This window comes from Pseudophryne corroboree, chromosome 2, assembly GCF_028390025.1.
Source record: "Pseudophryne corroboree isolate aPseCor3 chromosome 2, aPseCor3.hap2, whole genome shotgun sequence".
NCBI classification, from domain to species: Eukaryota; Metazoa; Chordata; class Amphibia; order Anura; family Myobatrachidae; genus Pseudophryne; species Pseudophryne corroboree.
Genome location: NC_086445.1, coordinates 772,018,674 through 772,037,771, shown reverse-complemented (window position 1 = coordinate 772,037,771; position 19,098 = coordinate 772,018,674). Strand labels below are relative to the sequence as shown.

The window sequence follows — 19,098 nt, the reverse complement described above, 5'->3', positions numbered from 1 at the left end:
GCCGCAAGCGCTCAGGCTACTGAGGCACCTAGTGCTGCGCTGCTTGCAAAGGAACATAGACTTCATAGCGCGCCACGTCCCGGGGGTGGAAAATGAGATTGCGGATGCGCTTTCCAGGTTCCAGTGGGATAGATTCAGGGCGCTCGCACCACAAGCCAGGTCGGAAGGTTTACACTGTCCTGATTATATCTGGCAGATTATCAAGCCGGGCTAGCAAGGCTAGCAAGAAAGGCAGTGGCACCGCGGACGCTGAGGACGTACGAGTCGGCTTTCAGCGAATGGCAGGCGTTCAGGATAGGAAAAGGAGAGGCGGGTAAGAACGCTCGCGAGGAACTGTTGGAGTACGTGTGGCAGGGGTATAGCCAGGGGAGATCTAAGGCAGCAATGTCCGCAACACTCGCAGGGATAGCGTACGTCGCAAAGCTTAGAGGGGAGGAGGACCCTACAAAGTCAATTTTGTTATCAAAAGCGCTAAAAGGGTGGGCAAGGGAGCAGGCAACGCCAGGCGACGCGCGCAGGCCCATAGGACGCCCCATGCTTAGGAGCTTAATAGAAGTAGTCAGTCGCATCGCAGCGGATGAGTACGAAGCAGGGCTATTCCGCCTGGCTTTTTCCCTCGCATTCTTCGGAGCTTTCAGGGTAGGCGAGCTGGTAGCAAGCTCCAAGAGTTCAAAAGATTCGGGCCTACTGGCAGGCAACGTAGCGGTGGAAAAAGATAGGGTGCTCTGCAAGATACACAAGTCTAAAACAGATCAGTTAGGCCGGGGGTGCTGGGTAGCGATAGGCAGACAGGAGGAAAAAAGCACATGCGCAGTGGCCCTAGCAAGTGATTACGAGGGGAAACGCCCGCAAGGGCCCTGGCCGCAGTGGCTAGTGCACGAGAGCGGATCCCCCCTGACAAAATTTCAGTTCCAAAGCATATTCAAGAGAGGCCTGAGGGCCTTGCAGCTGCCCGTGGGGCAATACGGTACCCATTCCTTTAGGATAGGGGCGGCAACCTGCGCGGAGGCGGAGGGGCTGCCGGCAAGCGAGATCAAAAAGCTAGGCAGGTGGAAGTCGGGAGCGTACAAGGTATACTTACGCGCGGAAAAGCACGACTAGAAAGCAGCGCGGCGTCTTTCGCGAAACCCAAGGCCTTAAGCTGCCCGCCATTAAAATGGGGGAATGAAGGACTTTTTCCAATTTTGCCCTCAAACAAATTGAGGTTTTGTGGTTTTCACCTTCATATGGGTCGCGTGAAAGTTCGCAAGCAAAGGCCGCATAGAACAGGGGGTAACGTACATGTGTAATTCTGCTTTTCAGGAGGGAAAAGGAAGGACGGGAGAGTCTGGATGGTCGGCCACTCGTATATTTACTGGGCCAGCAGACACAAATCAGCCGGGGATTTAGCACAAAAGTGGGGGGCAGAAGTGGAATGGATAGGCATCAGGGGTTTGAGGTGGAAAGGGCTACGGGACACGTTGCTAAGGAACGAGAGGGCACACGGGATGCCAGGGAGGGTCGTAATACACCTAGGGGGCAACGATCTGGGAAAAAGCAAGGGGAGCGAGCTGATTGCGGCAATACAAGCTGACATTCAATGGCTGAAGGGAAGGTGGCCCAATACAGGGATCACTTGGTCCGATATAGTCCAAAGGGCGCAGGGGGGCCCGGGGTTAGAAAGGGTCAGAAGGAAGGTGAACAAAGCGGTAGCCCGCCTATTAACGGAAGAAGGCGATACAATCGCCAGGCATCCGTTGTTGAGGTTCGGAGAGGAGGGGCTGTTCAGGCAAGACGGAGTACACCTGACAGAGGAAGGTTTAGCTATATTCTTGGGCGACATAGCAGAAAGCGTCAGTGGAAGGCATGAGGTAGCAGGGGGTGGCGGGCCTGGGTTCTAGGAACCAGGCTATGGCGGCAAGCAGTGCTCCTCGGCGGTCTGTAGTAGCGCAACGTCGGTTGGCCGGCACTTCCCCAGATACTCGGCGAATTTGTCGTGGCCTCAAGGGCCGACACGGTCGTCATCTTAAGGGTGGACCGGTGCTATGCCAATGGTGGGAAGTGGTACCGCTCAGCTAACTTGCGCAAGGGCGGGACTTAGGTTCCGCCCCGTTGTTTAATTTAGGAGAAATTAATATGGAGGCTGTAGCCGGGGGTATGCACTGCTTTCTCGCCACCCACTTATAGAGTACCAATTCTAATCCAATCAATAAATTTGGCTGTGACCTTTTAAATCGCAATTCAGTTGTCCGAGTGGTTATTGGGGAGAAAAAGGGGGGGTAGGGGGTGGACGGCGAGGCCGTTAATAAAATCAATGGACGGCTTAAAGAATTCGAGGGACAAATTAGGCCCAAGAATAAATAAGCGTCCTGGGTTTTTTAAAAGAAGGAGCCTGGGGCAGGGATTAAGGGAAAGGGGGGAGGGGGGGGGGGGGGGGGAATAGAGCAGGTAGCACAGTAGGGTCCTATAGGAGAAAGGGGAGGAGAGTTACCTGGGAGGTACAAAAGACCAGGAAGACCAGGCAGGCTCCCTCTTTCATTGCTGATTAAGGATCCAAGAAGGCACCCACCCGCCCGCCCAAATGATAGGGCAATAGGCCCTCGTAATTGGGTAGTGAATTGTTTAATTAGTCATTTCGGTGGTGGCACCGATAGGCCAGTCCAGAGTTTTCAGCATCACCAGGGCGAGGGTGAGGTAACTGGAATTGAAATTAAGTACGCCCGGTGGAGGCAACGTCAGGCCAATTCTGGCTTTAAGAATGGTCTGGCAAAAGAGGTCCAGCAGGCGCGGCAAGCAGTGCTCCTCGGCGGTCTGTAGTAGCGCAACGTCGGTTGGCCGGCACTTCCCCAGATACTCGGCGAATTTGTCGTGGCCTCAAGGGCCGACACGGTCGTCATCTTAAGGGTGGACCGGTGCTATGCCAATGGTGGGAAGTGGTACCGCTCAGCTAACTTGCGCAAGGGCGGGACTTAGGTTCCGCCCCGTTGTTTAATTTAGGAGAAATTAATATGGAGGCTGTAGCCGGGGGTATGCACTGCTTTCTCGCCACCCACTTATAGAGTACCAATTCTAATCCAATCAATAAATTTGGCTGTGACCTTTTAAATCGCAATTCAGTTGTCCGAGTGGTTATTGGGGAGAAAAAGGGGGGGTAGGGGGTGGACGGCGAGGCCGTTAATAAAATCAATGGACGGCTTATCAATATTGATCAAAGGGTGCAGTGAGCTGGCTGGTTACTAAGGGCAGTTTATAGCACATCTATGAAACATTGCCACAGCGACCTGGAGTACAGTGCACAGAACAGAGCAAACAATAGACTTTTTTTTTTTTTTTAAGAAAAAAAGCTTGGTTCAAACAGCGTGGAGTCACAGGGCTTTGAACAAAGAGCACACATCATTGTAAATGGCCCCCATATATACCCATATAGCCCTCCCCCAATTAACAGCTGAGAAACACCCAATAGTATTTAAAAGTATACAAAGATCAATTACAACATACATATACACACACCATATAGACAAAGACAACATATAGCACATACTGAAACTCAATAATGAGAAAATCCACAGCAGACTGTCCGCAGATCAGCAGAGACGCGGCATGCGTTCCACTGCACGCCGCTCTTCCAGTAACTGGAACGCAAGTTCCAATCATGTGACCGGAAGTGCGCGCCATTACAGATACATCCTGTTAGTAACCAGTGTCTAGCAGTCCAGTTCCCATAGCAACCAAACCACCGTGACTAGAGTTAAAGCAACATATCACCCATCAAGGGTAGAGACAGTATCTGATATCTTGTAATAACAGCTGCAGTGTCACATATATTATTGGTTAATCTAAAACATGTAATCTACGTGACATTACACTGTGGATTCACACAGATCAAAGAAAGCCATATTAGGCATACAGTATTATGAACCAAAACTCCATACTAATTTTAACGACTAAAGTAATATTAATAATCTCCTATATAATAGCCCTGTGATTCTGTGCCTGGGTCTCTAACGCTGGGCGTGGCTAGGAGCTCTCATTGGGTTAGTGGCAGGTCTATCACACCCAGTCCACAGCTGATTGGGTGAGAAATGCCCTCCCACACAGGTTACATCCAATGGGAGGCTTTGCCCTTTGCCTGCTGTGTTTTCACAGAGCAGGATTAGCAATGGGGCTGATGGAGCTGCAGCTCCAGCCCCACACCCCAAAATAGGCCCACTGCATCTGCAGCATCATACCCTCCAACACTTTACACATAAACATTGATACAAAATCGAAAAGGGGGCGTGGCCATGGGTACAACACTGTGGCCACGCCCCTTTTCCTATACTTTCAATGGAAGCTTGGAGAGTCAAAAAACGGTACAGACCATAAAAAAAAAAAAAAAAAGGACTGTACCTGCCAGAAAGGTGCAGCTGGAGGGTATGCCACTGCATCTGCAGCAAGTCTCTGCACTGTAGATAGGGGAAAAAACATCCTTTTACTGCAGCGTCCTTTTGGGGTCATTCTGAGTTGTTCGCTAGCTGCATTCGTTCGCTGTGCAGCGATCAGACAAAAACTCGGCACTTCTGCGCATGCGTATGCAGCGCAATGCGCACGTGCGGCGTACTATTACTATGAATGATGTCGTTTTACACAGGGTCTAGCGATGCTTTTCAGTCGCACAGGCAGCCGCAGAGTGATTGACAGGAAGAGGGTATTTATGGGTGTCAACTGACTGTTTTCACGGAGTGTTCGGAAAAACCCGGCCGAACGCAGGGCATATTCATGACGTCAAATCAGGAACTGAATGGTCTGAAGTGATCGCAAGCGCTGAGTAGGTCTGAAGCTACTCTGAAACTATAAAAAATATTTTTGTACCCGCTCTGCAATCCCTTCATTCTCACTTCTGCTAAGCTAAAATACACTCCCAGTGGCCGGCGGCATTGCGTTTGCACTGTTGCTAAAAACTGCTAGCGAGCGATCAACTCGGAATGACCACCAATGTCTTCCTGCCAGTCCGCCTGCCCCTCCGACATCAACAATCCCCACTCCCTAGCCGCGCCGCAGGTGGAACAAAAGCTGCTGCGTCCACCGGCATAGGATGTGTATGAAAGCGGCGCAGCGGAAGGCTTTCATAGCCCTCCCTGCGCCGCATACTCTCTGAGCCCCGGAGCCTCCTCTGCGCGTGATGTCACAGAAGTGCCTCCCCGCCACAGCCGCGTCCAGATCCCCAGAGGCATTGACTCCGCAACACAGCACCTGGGCTGCCGGCCTGGAAGCCCCGATATGGCTAATGTAACGGATAGAGTGGGTGATATCACGGAGGGTAATGTCTGGACGCTGAATCAATGTAAAAGGTGACAGTGCTGTGCAGTGCAGTGGGTGTGCAGTCAGGGCCGTTTGCTAGAGTGTTCGCCGGCCCCCTGCAAACTATAAATTTGCACCCTTGCATACTTTACAAACGCACAGCGCACATAATGACCCCTGTAGTAGAGACACTTACACATGTAATGCCCCCTGTACCAGAGACGCTTACACATGTAATGCCCCCTGAACCAGTGACGCTTACACATGTCTCGCCCCCCCTGTACCAATGACGCTTACACAAGTAACACCCCCTAGAGCAGTGAGGCTTACACACGTAATGCCCCCTGTAGCAGTGACGCTTACACACGTAACGCCCTCTGTACCAGTGCTGCTTACACGCGTAACACCCCCCGTACCAGTGACGCTTACACGCGTAACGCCCTCTGTACCAGTGCCGCTTAGAGACGTAACACCCCCTGTACCAGTGCCGCTTACACACGTAACGCCCCCTGTACCAGTGCCGCTTACACATGTAACGCCCCCTGTACCAGTGACGCTTACACAAGTAACACCCCCTAGAGCAGTGAGGCTTACACACGTAATGCCCCCTGTAGCAGTGACGCTTACACACGTAACGCCCCCTGTACCAGTGACGCTTACACACGTAATGCCCCCCTGTACCAGTGACACTTACACACGTAATGCCCCCCTGTACCAGTGATGCTCACACACACGTAATGCCCCCTCTACCAGTACCGCTTACACATATAACGCCCTCTGTACCAGTGCCGCTTACACAAGTAACGCCCCCTGTACCAGTGTCGCTTACACACGTAACACCCCCTGTACCAGTGTCGCTTACACATATTATGCAGCACTCACACATACACACACAACAGACACATATATATACAAACACACACACATACGTACGGTACATACATTACACACATACACAATCACACATATATACAGTATACACAGACACTGTATATACACACACACACTCATTCTCTTTCCAGACACTTATCTAATGAAGTCTGGCTGGCCGAAGCTGTAGCAGCTCATCCTCCTGCTGCAGCATGGTCCCGTGTAGCTCTGCCCCTTACTCCCATCTAGCTCCGCCCACTTTGCCTCCCTCCCGGCCACTGAATGTCACACAGGGGAGGGGAGGGGGGAGAGGAGGCTTTGTGCTGCCAGCGCTGAGGGGGAGAAAAGGTTTTGTGCTGCCGGCGCCGCTGCATGTGTGACAGCAGCCGGCAGCAGCAGCAGGGATAGCAGCAGAAGCTCAGCACAAGGATGCAGAGCAGGGAGAACGCCTCTCCTTCCTGGTGCCTCCCTGCACTGCATCCCTTTACTGAGCGGCTAGCGCCGGGTTGCAGTGTCACTGCACAGCACTTTCACCTTTTACATTGATTCAGCCAGTCACTCAGTTCTGCCAGCCAGTCTCTATTGTTAGCACCAGTGTCCCAACGCGCCATATTACAGAGAAGTAGGCGCACTAAATAAACTACAGCTCCCAGCAGCCCTTAGTGCCGAAGCATTCCGACCCTTAGGGCTGCTGGGAGCTGTAGTTTATTGAGTGCATCAAATTCCCTGTAATGCGGTGCGTTGGGACACCGGCGCTAACAATAGTGACTGGCTGCTGTGCGAGTCTCCGGGAGAGCCACTACCAAAGGGAGGACAGCAGCTTAGCTGCTTCCAGGAGGAGAAGCATGATAAGCATTACTCCCCCCTCCCCCACTCACAGTACCTCTGGCCCCATCCGTGGCACCCCCACACACACCCTCCAGCACCCGCGGTAGCTCCGGGCCCCCTCCCCCACCTGCAGCAACTCCGCACACGCCCCTCCTGCCGCACCACCACATCCGCCCCTCCCCCACCCGGGGCACCCCCGCAACTGCTCCTCCCCCACCCGCAGTGGCACCGGACCACCACCCGTTGCACCCACGCACCAGACCCTCCCCCACCTGCATCACCACCGCAACCGCCCCTCCCGCGGCACCCTAAGGTCCCATCCGCATCTTCCCCGCACCTGCCACTCCTCCAACCACAGCACCTACTAGGTGATTCACCAGGCCCTGCGTGCGCTGTTCATGCCGTTGCAAGGGTCTTCGACCCCGTAACCATCACACGCCCTTTGTCCGTGCAATATTTGACCACTCACACAATTATGATTGGATGTAATACTCCATATAATAAAAATATTGCACGCCACAAGGGTGTGCAAGGGTTAAGGGGGCGTAGCCCCTTACGACGGTGTGAAGAGCGCCCGTAGGGCGCGATGAATCACCTAGTAATAATAATAAACAATTATGGAAAAATATTAAGCAAAACAAAAAATAGAAAAAAAATTACCATGGACACAGATTGTTTTACTATAGAAGTCAAAGAAATTAAAAAATGAAAAATAAACAAAACAGAATAAATGAAAATAAAATGTTGAATTTTTTTTTAATTATTCACTCCAAACAAATACCATATTGAATGCCTTTAAATACCATATTGAATGCATTTTAGCCCCGGGGGCGTACGGTGTCTAATCGATGAATCCATGATGCTTCTCATTGGAGCAATAGCCTTGCTCTATCACCTCCTCTTTTTAGGGGGGGTAACTGATCAATTATCATGCATTTTAAAGGACACCAGGGTTTGTCTTGCCTCATAAAAATGCCTAGCTACAGGCTTATCTGAATGTCCAACAGCCAATGCTGTTCTTATGGATAGGATGGTGAATCATTGCCTATCACGAAACAGGCGAATATATATATATATATATATATATATATATATATATATATATATATATATATATATTATATTTTTTTCTTCTTCTGTTTTTCTTAACCTGCAGCTCGGTTCAAGCAGCTTACATCAGCATGCCCCCTGTACACAGTCACTTATACAGCACAGCCACTTGTGAGTCTGAACACAGCACAGCCAGTATAGCAGAGTGCAGCGCAGCAAACATCAGCGTGCAGTGTGCCCGCACACTGTCGATTAGCACAGCCACTTGTGAGTATTGAGCCTTAGCTCAGTCAGTATAGGGCAGCATGCATTAGAGTGAAATGGCGCAAAGCCCCAGCTGTGACACTTTATATAGAATTCAAGTCCCATGTGAATCCGACGCTGGGAGTATAACGTTCGGCCTCGACGAGGGATGGGAGTCTGTAGTTCAGAGCAGTCCAGATTCCTTGAAATCTTGACCGCTCATCGATAGTTGCAATAGGTGAAATATGCAATACATGAAGCATTTAACTAACATACTGTAGATACAAATAAAACATACAAAATACATGCTAAGCTTGAGTAAAGGTATATAGTAGCAGACCGACACTGCGGCCTAGATTGGATGAAGCTCAGACAGAGGCCCTGGATGTTGCTTAGAGTGCCCCATGGCAGAATCTGGGGAAGGAAGCTAGTTCTGGGATGCAGGTGGGAGCCAGGGAGGCCAGCCAGAGGAAGGGCCTAGGCTGAAGTTGTTGCCACATTTGTGGGCTGGATCAATGGAATGGTGCAGGAAATGGTGGGAGCCAAAATGGAATGGGTAGCCGTTCTGCAAGGAGAGCAGAACATGAAGTCACAGTGGACCTGGACCTGTGATGTCAACAGTGTTTCATCAAACAACACTGCTCAGCATTGCCATTAGAAAGGGGGCTGTGGATGATCATTACTAAAAAAATTATTAGACAAGTCCGAAGCCTTGGCATCAATTACCTATTATGTCAGAGCAGGAACAGTGATGACAGACCGGTGGATGAGGTGGAGCTACTTAGGCTACTCCAGATGGTTTCAGGGGCCCAGGTGGCAGTAGATGCTGGGCCCCAGTTGAGAGCTCACCAGGTACAACTGCTCAGTTCAAGAGTGAGAAAACATGAATATAAAGACAAACAGACTTTTTCATGTGAATATTAATGTGTTTTTCTTGTGTAAATGATGAAACGTTTAGGTGTTTAAATGTTGATTATTTCACACCATTTAAGCTGTTGGGGCTTTTAAGCTAGTACTCTGCATCAGTGCTGTAACAGTGCGGTAGTATGCCCTGTGCCAGCCACAACCCCTAAACCTGTTACATCATGATGTCACATCCAGTTCCGGTAATTAAAGCTCTGACAGGAGCATCCTAAAGCAAAACAATTCAGGCAAATCCACAGGCTGCCAAGTGACTACCCAGAGTGCAGCTCTGCACTAGTGCTAGTGGCTGCGGTTTTTCATTCCAAGCACCCTACAAGAAACATGCAGGTGTTGTGGGGCAGCAACGGTACCACCCACAGGGTCCTGTGCTTTGTGTGGCAACACTGCTCACACACCCCTAGTTACAGCCTTGCTCTAAATGTCTGAATGGTTGACTAGACACATTGCTCTCTTCTGTTGTCAGTGCTGACTCATGTCTATGCGCCGAGCAGTAATGGTGGGTACACACTGATAGATATATCTGCAGATCAATTGATCTGCAGATATATCTATGGACGGCAGTGCATACACACTGCCCAATCAGTCGGGGACTGACAATCACCGCCGGCTGCCGCAGCATGTGTACGGGCGGTCAGCTGGTCGCCCGTACACACACAGCGATGCACCAATATATCAGTAGATATATTGGCCTTTGGCTTTACTGCAGGGCAGACGCGACATATCTGTGAATGATGGAGTTCACAGACATATCGCCAGTACACACTGGCTGACGGAACAACGATATATCGGCCAGTGTGTACGGGCCTTAAGACAGTGACAGGAACCACCAATGACTGGTTGGGTGGGAGGGCCAGTCAGTTGTTAGTGTGACTAGCATAGATGGCAGCCAAAATGACAGTTTTAAGCTGATGGTGCTAAAAAGAGAAGAGAAGAGGACATAGGCAAAAGAGCTGCAATCCGTGAACATGAAGTTGATGAAATCTTGTTCTTAATAGTTTTGTATTCTGCAGAATAAAACTACAGAATGTTCAGTGTTTCCTTTGTATAATTATTCTTGTTTATGCTCCCTATGGATGACTATCAATAGGTAAGATAACATAAGAATAATTTATTGTCACTATTACATGAACATGTATAGCGAAATTACATGCAGTTCTCGCATCATATACACCAGATAAAATATATCACTTAAAATTTAGCAAAGTTGAGAATTTAAGCTAACAATTACAGAAGGGAAGAAACTATTCCTTAACCTAGTGGTACGACATCTTAAACACCTATAACGTCTCCCCGATGGCAGAAGGGAAAAAAACACATTACAGGGGTGACCCCTATCTTCAATCATCTTTATTGCCTTCGACAGACTCTAGTGTTCACTGTAGGCTGTTTTAGCAGGGCGCCGCGCCCTGCCCGTTTTTTAGCAGGCAAAACCCGCCCTGCCCCTTTTGCGGCGCCCTGCTAGAACAGCCGCCCGCTTCCTGCCCTCCCGGCGTGTATAGATGCCGTGCGCATGCGCGCGGCATCCATTCACGCATTGGGAGAGGGCTGGGGGAAGCCCAGCACCGACGGAGGTGCTGGGCACGCCCCCAACAGTGACGTCGCCGGCCACAGACGCTCTCTATAGTAGCGTCTGTGGGCCGCACCGCCCCCTAAAATGACGTAGGCGTGGCCACGCCCCCTAATTTGTGTGCCCCCGGAGTCTGGCGCCCTGCCCCTTTTCACTCCTAGAGTGAACACTAGACTCCTTGCAGTGAGTACATCCATCAACCTAGGCAAGGATTGGCCAATGATACTCTCTGGAGATTTGATCACTCTCTCCAGGGCAACAAGATCAGAACACTTGGCATTACCATACCACACAGTAATCGCGTAGGTCAGCAAGCTCTCATTCACACAGCGGTAAAATTTAACAATGTTGATTGCTGCAGACCTGCTGCTCGGATCTTCCGTAAGCAAAAAAAACGCTGCTGAGCCTTCCCGACCACTGACGTGATATGCAAGGACCATGATAAATCCTCTGTAAATTTAATCCCCAAAAATTTCACATCGGTAACCCTATCCACCTCCTCACCGTACAGTATCAAGAGGCAGATGCTAGTTTTTTTTTAGATTTCCTAAAATCTACCACAACCTCCTTAGTTTTCTTACCGTTTAACAACAAGTTATTTTTTACCCCCCACTCAGCGAGTCTTCTCACTTCCTCTCTATAACTACTCTCATTTCCGCCAGTTATCAAACCCACCAAAGTGTTGTCATCCGCAAACTTTATCACAGAGATTGTTTCCGAATTAGACTCACAGTCGGAGGTATACAAGGAATATAAGAAGGGGCTTAGAACACAACCCTGCGGAACTCCTACGTTTAATACCAGTTCCGAAGACAAGTCAGAGCCCAGTCTGACTGTCTGCGGGTGATCTGTCAGGAAATCCAACAGCCAGTTGCATATGGCCGTATCATATCCGATCTCTAAAAGCTTTTTTACTAACACCGCTGGCACTACCGTGTTAAAAATGGAGCTATAATCCACGAATAACAATCTAGCATAGGAGGACCATAAGAGCTGCATCTTCAGTTGATCTGTTCGACCGATAGGCAAACTGATTGGGGTCAAATCCCAATGGAATAACACTTTTTAAATGATTCAAAACAATTCTCTCGAAACATTTCATAATCAACGAAGTGAGAGCAATCGGCCTATAATCGTTCAGACCAGTGACTACCGCAGTCTTCGGAATTGGAACAATAATTGAAGTTTTAAACACTGCGGGAAAATACATTGACTCAATGAAAAATTTAAAATCTTAGTAAAAATACCTGCCAGTTGCTCAGCGCACGCCCATAATCCTCTGTTCTAGTACTGTAAAAAAATTACATCGACTGTTGTGGTTATCATAGGGAAGCCCTAAAGTGAGGCGTTTAGGAGGTACAGTATAGTATTTATTGTGTTGCAGTATTTATGGATGGGGTTGGGTTACTGCAATTATGTACCATAATATGGTACAGTGCACATGATAACTGTACATCTTACCAACTGGTGTTACTTTAAACACCAATGAATTACAATCATGCAAGACAAGGTAGTTAGAGGGCGCTTGCGCTAAGGAGGGTCACTATTGACCTCACTTGTGGTGTATTAAAAATGTGTAGCAAGTGTTGGAAAAACAATTGCTACTGGTTTCAAAGTAAGATCTTGCAAGCAGTGTCCTCTCCCGCTTGTATTCTCTAAGTATATTATGTAATCTGAGCACTTTAGTGATGCAATTATGTATATTTGCAAAGTCATGTGCTTGTCTTTATTAATTTGTGCCCATGTAAACTGCTGCATGTTTCACCCCTTTGTCCTATGCCATCTTAACCTTGTGGCGCCTTATAAATATAAGTTAATAAGATTAGGGTCATTTGAATCAACGTGTTTACAGAATTATCAAATACGACTAAAAACATTTAGACATTTGGACACCAGGGCCGTAACTAGGGGGGGGGGGCTAAGGGGGCATGCGAGGAGTTACAGGGTAGCAGGTTTTTTTTTTTTGTTTTTTTTTACCGGCAGTGCTGTGCTGCTCCAGTGAGACAACAGACAGCTCCCAGGGCAATGTATATGACTCACCTGTCTGCCCGCAGCTGGCTCCGACGCTGTGCGGGTGAGCTCCAGTACCTAAGATCTCTCCCATGTTGGCTACTGTCTTAAACTCTCTTCTTTGCCATGCAATGCTGCGACTAGCATTCGGTGCACCATACGAGCTACTATAGAAGCGCACTGTGCACCCAATTAGCAGTATCAACCTACGCTTTGCTTACCAGATGGGGGGGATTTGGTGTAGCTTATAGGGGGGTGTAGTGCAGTGATGTAGTGTACCATATAGGGTATGTAGTGTGGTCATGTATTGCAGTATATAGGGGCATGTAGTGCACCAGTGTGGTATAGCATATAAGGGGATGTAGTGTAGTGATGTAGTGTAGCATATAGGGTATGTAGTGTAGTGTATAGGGGCATGTAGTGTAGTGATGTAGTTCAGCGTGTAGGGGATGTAGTATAGTGATGTAGTGCAGTGGATAGGGGAATGTAGTGCAGTGATGAAGTGTTATGATATAGTGCAATGTATGGGAACACACAGAGAAGCATGTAATTGAACACGCTGGCGGGGCATGTGACGCATAGGGCATTTGAGGCACATAGGGGAATATTGTCCAGCAGTATCACCTTTTTTCAAAATGTTTGATAATCTGATTATTTTAGTCTGATAGGGTTTTTTTTTGTGGGGGTGAGTGGGGGGTGGGGTAGGGGTGCTCCAAATTGCTGCCTTGTCCCGGGTGATGAAAATCCTAGTTTCGGCCCTGTGGACACCAGTGTGCAAGGCGTCTTAAAACAAAAATGTGTTACACAATGAAATAATTGCATGAACAATGATAGCGACATACCTTACCATTCTGCATTTCAGCCTGGATGCTGAGATACAGGATGTGCCCAATGACCATACAAATAACAAAGTAAAAATCATTCAGCCATTCTGAGTACAGCCCAAGCAACAGGATCTTTTATTTCTTTACTTTTCCCATTAGCGCAGTTGAAAGATGGTCATACACATTACATGTTGTATTATAACCAATATACTTTGATCAGAATAGTATTGGGTGTGTTATGGTGCTACACATTGCTGTAATCATTGCAGATTATTATTATTTCTTTAAATATGACACTTGTGTAAGGGAAGAACAACTGAGATCAGTATACCGACATTGGCCTCCCGCCCGCCAGAATGTCAGCATCAGGGCAAGCACATTGAGGCCCCTTGCGCTCACTACACTGGCGTGGACACCCACAGAGGGATAATCACCTACCTCGCCGGAATTCTGGCGGCGGAATTGTACCCGTTGGGATAGCGGCACCTGTATTGCGATCGCCGGGATGCCGACAGGCGGTATGTTAACTGCATACCATTTACAAAACCTCTTATTCAATCTAGCCCTTCGGTGGGTCCCCATAAGCGTTGCCTGTAGACAGGCCTCACCATACTCATTATGTGACAGCAAACACATGAGAGCTTGCTTAGATGGGACCCAATTTATCTACTGTATAATAAATATTTAAGCAGCTAGTATTTACCCATACAGAGTTCAGGGTATGGGGCACATGGTTGGATTGTGCGAGTGAGCAGCCAAATAAGGTGCCACATACACTACTACATATAGGGATAAAAATAAACTCATCATAATGCATATCAGTCATGCAGGCTTGCACAGCAAGGATCATCAATCAGTGCATGGGAACCCACCAAATGATATAGAAAACGTTGGTTATGTAACACACTAACAAGCCAGGTACACATTGGCATTTTACATCCAGTGATGTTAGAAGCACCACACTCACATTACATGTGTTTTATTTTTAAAGGGATTGTAAAAAGCTGTACAATAAGGCAAACTGACTACCCACGTATCTCTGCAATTGGCTGGTGGTGGCTGGGTCACGCAATGATAACTGATTAAATGCTATTACCTGTTTCGCAACAAATTGTTTCCAATACACTTTGCTACATAAGCAATTTTTAATCACTCTTTAGTGCTATAATGATATTCCATCTCCTAGTGTTACAATTAAATCACCTCACATGAGCTTCAGATGATACATTTTGGCCATAGAGCCTAATGGAACGAGCAATTAATCGCTGATCCCAGGAGATGTAAGGATATTCTGAGCATTAACTACATAAAAACAGAATACTGTAGAGGCAGATTTTTGTTTTAAGTGACTAATCTTATGTGATGAATTGCATAAAGTCACGCTAAATCACACTCTGGTTTTGCAAGCGATTAATCGCATGACATTTACTCATGTGACTGAAAATTGCTTGTGTAATCCCAGCCTAATCGTTTTCAGTTCCTCAGCCTAGACATATTACTGTCATCACCAAATATAGAATCCTAGCATGGCCACATGAACAGTATGGGGTGTCTGCCATTATTTTGGGGTGTAGGGTTTCTTCCAGGGCACAATCTAGGTTAGGGAGAAAGTAAACATTTTCTTTCACCGTAAACACAACTATTAAAGAATTTGCGGTCAGCAAGGTTCTTAGTTGTTCTGCAACCTGATTTATAGTCAAATAACAAAAATTGGGCCTAATATAGGTTGTAGGGCACGTAATGCATGTCAATGAGTCCTTTCAAAGCCTTGTCACCTCATTATCAGTCTTGCTACAGTGGCCTCCATAGCACATGTGGCACTTAAAATAAGAATTTACTTACCGATAATTCTATTTCTCATAGTCCGTAGTGGATGCTGGGAACTCCGTAAGGACCATGGGGAATAGCGGCTCCGCAGGAGACTGGGCACAAAAGTAAAAGCTTTAGGACTACCTGGTGTGCACTGGCTCCTCCCCCTATGACCCTCCTCCAAGCCTCAGTTAGGATACTGTGCCCGGACGAGCGTACACAATAAGGAAGGATTTTGAATCCCGGGTAAGACTCATACCAGCCACACCAATCACACCGTACAACCTGTGATCTGAACCCAGTTAACAGCATGATAACAGAGGAGCCTCTGAAAAGATGGCTCACAACAATAATAACCCGATTTTTGTAACAATAACTATGTACAAGTATTGCAGACAATCCGCACTTGGGATGGGCGCCCAGCATCCACTACGGACTATGAGAAATAGAATTATCGGTAAGTAAATTCTTATTTTCTCTGACGTCCTAGTGGATGCTGGGAACTCCGTAAGGACCATGGGGATTATACCAAAGCTCCCAAACGGGCGGGAGAGTGCGGATGACTCTGCAGCACCGAATGAGAGAACTCAAGGTCCTCCTCAGCCAGGGTATCAAATTTGTAGAATTTAGCAAACGTGTTTGCCCCTGACCAAGTAGCTGCTCGGCAAAGTTGTAAAGCCGAGACCCCTCGGGCAGCCGCCCAAGATGAGCCCACCTTCCTTGTGGAATGGGCTTTTACAGATTTTGGCTGTGGCAGGCCTGCCACAGAATGTGCAAGCTGAATTGTACTACAAATCCAACGAGCAATAGTTTGCTTAGAAGCAGGAGCACCCAGCTTGTTGGGTGCATACAGGATAAACAGCGAGTCAGATTTCCTGACTCCAGCCGTCCTGGAAACATATTTTCAGGGCCCTGACTACGTCCAGCAACTTGGAGTCCTCCAAGTCCCTAGTAGCCGCAGGTACCACGATAGGCTGGTTCAAGTGAAACGCTGAAACCACCTTAGGGAGAAATTGAGGACGAGTCCTCAATTCTGCCCTGTCCGTATGAAAAATTAGGTAAGGGCTTTTATAGGATAAAGCCGCCAATTCTGAGACACGCCTGGCTGAAGCCAGGGCTAACAACATTACCACTTTCCAAGTGAGATATTTTAAGTCCACAGTGGGGAGTGGTTCAAACCAATGTGATTTTAGGAACCCCCAAACTACATTGAGATCCCAAGGTGCCACTGGAGGCACAAAAGGAGGCTGTATATGCAGTACCCCCTTGACAAACGTCTGAACTTCAGGAACTGAAGCCAGTTCTTTTTGGAAGAAAATTGACAGGGCCGAAATTTGAACCTTAATGGACCCTAATTTTAGGCCCATAGACAGTCCTGTTTGCAGGAAATGCAGGAAACGACCCAGTTGAAATTCCTCTGTAGGGGCCTTCCTGGCCTCGCACCACGCAACATATTTTGTACGGTTACATCCTTCCTGGCTTTGATCAGGGTAGGGATGACTTCATCCGGAATGCCTTTTTCCTTCAGGATCCGGCGTTCAACCGCCATGCCGTCAAACGCAGCCGCGGTAAGTCTTGGAACAGACAGGGTCCCTGCTGGAGCAGGTCCTTTCTTAGAGGTAGAGGCCACGGGTCCTCTGTGAGCATCTCTTGAAGTTCCGGGTACCAAGTCCTTCTTGGCCAATCCGGAGCCACGAGTATAGTCCTTACTCCTCTCCTTCTTATGATTCTCAGTACCTTGGGTATGAGAGGCAGAGGAGGGAACACATACACTGACTGGTACACCCACGGTGTTACCAGAGCGTCCACAGCTATTGCCTTAGGGTCCCTTGACCTGGCGCAATACCTGTCTAGTTTTTTGTTGAGGCGGGACGCCATCATGTCCACCTTTGGTTTTTCCCAACGGTTCACAATCATGTGGAAGACTTCTGGGTGAAGTACCCACTCCCCCGGGTGGAGGTCGTGTCTGCTGAGGAAGTCTGCTTCCCAGTTGTCCACTCCCGGAATGAACACTGCTGACAGTGCTATCACATGATTTTCTGCCCAGCGGAGAATCCTTGCAACTTCTGTCATTGCCCTCCTGCTTCTCGTGCCGCCCTGTCTGTTTACGTGGGCGACTGCCGTGATGTTGTCTGACTGGATCAGCACCGGCTGACTTTGAAGCAGAGGTCTTGCTAGGCTTAGAGCATTGTAGATGGCCCTTAGCTCCAGGATATTTATGTGAAGTAATGTCTCCAGGCTTGACCACAAGCCCTGGAAATTTTTTCCCTGTGTGACTGCTCCCCAGCCTCTCAGGCTGGCATCCGTGGTCACCAGGACCCAGTCCTGAATGCCGAATCTGCGGCCCTCTAGAAGATGAGCACTCTGCAACCACCACAGGAGAGACACCCTTGTCCTTGGTGACAAGATTATCCGCTGATGCATCTGAAGATGCGACCCGGACCATTTGTCTAGCAGATCCCACTGGAAGGTTCTTGCGTGGAATCTGCCAAATGGGATTGCTTCGTAAGAAGCCACCATCTTTCCCAGGACCCTTGTGCATTGATGCACTGAGACTTGGCCTGGTTTTAGGAGATTTCTGACTAGTTCGGATAACTCCCTGGCTTTCTCCTCCGGGAGAAACACCTTTTTCTGGACTGTGTCCAGGATCATCCCTAGGAATAGAAGTCGTGTCGTCGGGATCAGCTGTGATTTTGGAATATTGAGAATCCAACCGTGCTGGCGCAGCACTATCTGAGATAGTGCTACCCCGACTTCCAACTGTTCCCTGGATCTTGCCCTTATCAGGAGATCGTCCAAGTAAGGGATAACTAAAACTCCCTTCCTTCGAAGGAGTATCATCATTTCGGCCATTACCTTGGTAAAGACCCTGGGTGCCGTGGACAGTCCAAACGGCAGCGTCTGAAACTGATAGTGACAGTTCTGTACCACAAACCTGAGGTACCCTTGGTGAGAAGGGTAAATTGGGACATGTAGGTAAGCATCTTTGATGTCCAGAGACACCATATAGTCCCCTTCTTCCAGGTTTGCAATCACTGCTCTGAGTGACTCCATCTTGAATTTGAACCTTTGTATGTAAGTGTTCAAGGATTTTAGGTTTAAAATTGGTCTCACCGAGCCGTCCGGCTTCGGTACCACAAATAGTGTGGAATAGTACCCCTTTCCCTGTTGTAGGAGGGGTACCTTGATTATCACCTGCTGGGAATACAGCTTGTGAATGGCTTCCAATACTGCCTCCCTGTCTGAGGGAGACGTCGGTAAAGCAGACTTTAGAAAACGGCGAGGGGGAGACGTCTCGAATTCCAAATTGTACCGCTGAGATACCACTTGAAGGATCCAGGGGTCCACTTGCGAGTGGGCCCACTGCGCACTGAACTTCTTGAGACGGGCCCCCACCGTGCCTGAGTCCGCTTGTAAAGCCCCAGCGTCATGCTGAGGACTTTGCGGAGGCGGGAGAGGGCTTTTGTTCCTGGGAACTGGCTGTTTGCTGCAGCCTTTTTCCTCTCCCTCTGCCACGGGGCAGAAATGAGGCGCCTTTTGCCCGCTTGCCCTTATGGGGCCGAAAGGACTGCGCCTGATAATACGGCGTCTTCTTAGGTTGAGAAGCTACCTGGGGTAAAAATTTGGATTTTCCAGCAGTTGCCGTGGCTACCAGGTCTGATAGACCTACCCCAAATAACTCCTCCCCCTTATAAGGCAATACTTCCATGTGCC

At 48.5% G+C, this 19,098-nt stretch overlaps 1 protein-coding gene across 12 annotated transcripts in view; it reads right to left on the bottom strand.

The window, feature by feature from the left end:
- The window catches only part of PNPLA4 (patatin like phospholipase domain containing 4), a 181,339-nt gene that overhangs the window by 148,621 nt on the left and 13,620 nt on the right, over positions 1 to 19,098 (bottom strand). The gene's annotated exons all lie outside the window — the stretch shown is intronic.